The 4,208-nt window shown below is 31.8% G+C and overlaps 1 non-coding gene across 1 annotated transcript; it reads right to left on the reverse strand.

The window, feature by feature from the left end:
- Positions 1-435: 435 nt before the first annotated feature.
- On the reverse strand, positions 436-508 carry Trnar-ccu (transfer RNA arginine (anticodon CCU)). The gene has a single exon. It is a non-coding gene; the product is annotated as a tRNA-Arg (tRNA).
- Positions 509-4,208: the final 3,700 nt, after the last annotated feature.

The following is a 4,208-nucleotide window of genomic DNA, read 5'->3' on the forward strand; positions in this document are numbered from 1 at the left end:
ATTTATAGATATTTTATGGAAATCTTTAAGTACTGGATTAAGAAATTCACTTCATAGCTTAATGAGTGCACTGGCCACAGAGGTTTTTAAATAGGGAAATACCAAGATCAATGTGATGCATGAGAAAGATGGTTACAGTATTTTGATTATTTTTAGAACAACTTAAAACTGGTAGATGAAAATATCACCACAAGACCTACAGAAATAGAGAGGTGTATCATAAAGTACATTGTTCTTATACTCCAATGTGTTAGAATATTCCTAGATATGTATGACAATCAAACTGAATCAGAAGAATCTAGAAAATTTGAAGAGATTAAATTCTAGTAATAAAATTGAAGAAGCCATAAAAAACCTACCAAAAAGAAAAATCTAGGTCTGGATGGATTCTCAGCAAGTTCTACCAGGTTTTTTTTTTTTTTTTTTTTTTTTTTTTGGCAGTACTGGGGATTGAACCCAGGGCCTTGTGCTTAGGAGGCAAGCACTCTACCAACTGAGCTATATCCCCAGCCCACTGTACTGGGTTTTAAAGAAGAACTAACATCAATCCTTCTCAAATTTGTACACAATATAGAAAAGTAAGGAATGTTTTCAAACTAATTCTATGAAACTAATAGCCCCCTGATACCAAAACAGACAAAGACACATCAAAGAATAAATACTTTATGTCAATATCCTTAATGAACATAGATGCAAAAAATTCTTAATAAAATACTGGCAAATTGAATACAAAAGCACATTAAAATGATAGTTCACCATGGTCAAACCCAAGGCCGACATTATTATATATGGAGAAACTGAAGTCATTCCCTCTAAAAACAAGAAGAAGACAAGGATGTCCTCATTTTCCAATTTTATTCAACATACTCCTTGAAACTCTGGCTACAGCAATTAATCTAAATACAGAAATTAAAGTGATATGAGTAGGAAAAAACTGTTCCAACTATGTCTTTTTGCTGGCAACATGATTCTATATGTAAAAGTCCCAAAACCTCAACTGGTAACTCTCTAGAACTCATGAAGAAATTCAGCAAAGTAGTGGCATACAAAATTAATACCCGTAACTCAACTGAACTTCTATACATCAATAATGAAACAGCTGCAATAGAAATTAGGAGAACTATTTCATGCACAATAGACTCCAAAAAATAAACTACTTAGGAATCGATTTAATAAAGAGGTAAAGTACCTCTACAATGAAAATCAGTGAACACAGCTATAGTTTAAAAAAAACTAAATAGGCATGAAAGTAAATGGAACAGAATTGAAGATGCATAGATTAATTCCACATAAATATAGTTACCTCATATTAGACATAGGTGTTAAAAGTGCACACTGGAGAAAAGATGGCCTTTTCAACAAATGGTGCTGGGAAAACTAAAATCCAAATGCAATAGAATAAAAGTTAATACCTATTTTTCACCCTGCACAAAACTTAACACTAAGTAAATCAAAGACCTATAAATTTTACTAGAAACAGAACCTACTAGAAGAGCAGTTAGGCCCAGATCTCCAACACATTGTACAGGAACTGACTTCCTGAACAAGACTCTAAAAAAATGTAGTAATAAATTAGATGGGACCAAACTAAATAGCATTATGGCAAAAGAAACATGAAGACAGAAACTACAGAATGGGAGAAGAATTTTGCTAACTGTATATGTTGTCAATTTCTAGGATGTACAATGAATTCAGAAATCTTACACACACACACACAAAAAAAATCAATAAAGGGACAAAGGAACTGAACAGACCTTTCACAAAGAATAGAGAAATAATCAACAAATATTTCAAAAAATGTTCAACATCTTTAGATATTAGAGAAATACAAATTAAAAGTGCCCTGAGATTACATCTCAATCTGTTCAGTATGGTAAGTATCAAGAATATAAGTAACACGTGTTCATGAGGATGTGCAGAAAACAGAATGTTAACACACTGCTGGTGGGACTGCAGATTGTTGTAACCCCTCTGGAAAGGAGCATGAATATTCTTGAAGAAATGTATCCACCATTAAAATGAGCAAAACCACTCCTTAATATATATCCAAAGGACATTAAATTCAGCATACTAGAGTGACACAGTCACATTAATATTTATAGATGTACAATTTAAAATAGCTAAGTTATGAAAGCAACATAGGTGCTCTTGAACAAATGAATAGATAAAGAAATTGAGGCATGTATACACAATGCATTGTTTATCAGTCATAAAGAAGAATGACTCCATGACTTTTACAAGTAAATGGATGGATCTAAAGAATATTATGCTAAGTGAAATAAACAAATTCCCAAATCCAAAGGTTGAATTTTTGACTGATATGTAAAATCTAAACCACATAAAGTGGAGAGGGTAATTTCATAAGATTAGACAATGGTGAAAAGAAGAAGGGAGGAGGATAGAAATAGAAAAGACAGTAGAAAAAAATCTAACATAATTTTCCTCTGTATACATGTAAAAATACCTAAGTGAGTTCCACCATCATGCCCTCCCACAAGACAATTGTCACTCTAATTAGAATAGAATATATCTGATGCTTGTATAACTTCATGAAAATGGATTCTACTGTCATTCATGTAGAATTTAAAAGAACCAATAAAATTAAATAAAAATGACAATTGTTTGAAAAGCTAGATGTTTATCCTGTTATAAACATTATAAAATTTATACATGTACCAAAACTTTATTGCATAAATATGTATAGATTTTATTTTATATATTAAAGTAAGTTTAATTTAAAAAACAAAACAAAATACTCAAATGGGATTATTGCTATTTGATATTTTATTAACATGCATAAATACCATAAAATATTTGAACTCAAATTTACTAGTAAATGTTACCTTTATATGGTCAACTGCATTGCCTTTGAAAAGTTTCTCTAATCCCACTATGATCTTGGAATTGCTAAAGAAATTGTTACATTTTCAGAAAACCCACCTCCATCCCAGAAATATTGAATCAGTTTCTTTATTTCAGTAATCTCTGATTCATGGTTGTACAATTATATCTGACAATTCCATGAACTTTGATTCATTGTACACAAATAGGATACAACTTCTCATTTCTATGATTGTACACAATGTAGATTCACACAATTCATGTAATAATACATCGACAAAGGTTAATACTGTCTCATTCTACTGTATTTCCTTACCCCACCCCCTCCCACCCCATTTTCCTCTACACCATGCAAAGTTCCTTTATTCTTCTCTTTCCCCCACCTTCCCCCCTCATTATATATTCTCATTCACTTATCAGAGAAAACATTTGACCTTTAGTTTTTTTGGGCTTGGCCTATTTCAATAGCATGATAATTTCCAACTTCATCCATTTACCAGCAAATACCATAATTTTATCCTTCTTTATGTCTGCATAATACTCCATTTTGTATATGTACCACAGTTTCTTTTTCCATTTATCTATTGAAGGTCATCTCAGTTGGTTTCAAAACCTAGCTATTGTGACTTGAACTTCTATGAATACTGATGTGGCTGCATCACTATAGTATGCTGATTTTAAGTATTTTGGGTATAAACCAAGGAGCAGAATAGTTGGGTCAAATGGAAGGACCATTCCAAGTTTTCTGAGGAATCTCCATATTGCTCATTAGAGTGACTGCACCAATTTGCATCTCTACCAGCAATGGATGAGTGTGCCTTTTTCACCAAATCCACACCAACACTTATTATTGCTTGTGTTCTTAATATTAGCCATTCTAATTGGAGTTCGATGAACTCAGGGTCACTTTAATTTGTGTTTTTATAATTACTATGAATGATAAGCACTATTTCATATATTTGTTGTTTTAGGCCTGCCTTCATAGTGTCCCAGAAATTTTGATATGTTTTATTGGTGTTGTCACTTACCTCTAAGCACATTTTTTTATATTCTCCCTGATTTCTATTGCAATCCATTTGTTATTTAGGCTCCAGGTGTTGGAGTAGCTTTTGTTTTTATTTTACTACTGTTTCCTAGTTTCATTCTGTAATGATCTGAGAGAATGCAGGGCAGTATTTCTTCTTTTTGCATTGGATGATTTTTGCTTTGTTTTGTAACATATGGTCTGTTTTAGAAAATAATCCATGTGCTGCTGAGAAGAATGTTTATTTGCTTGATGATGAATAAAATATTCTATATATGTCTGTTAAGTCTAAATTATTGATTTTCTTATTTAATTCTATGGTTTCTTTGCTTAGTTTTTGTTT

This window comes from Sciurus carolinensis, unplaced genomic scaffold (assembly GCF_902686445.1).
Source record: "Sciurus carolinensis unplaced genomic scaffold, mSciCar1.2, whole genome shotgun sequence".
NCBI classification, from domain to species: Eukaryota; Metazoa; Chordata; class Mammalia; order Rodentia; family Sciuridae; genus Sciurus; species Sciurus carolinensis.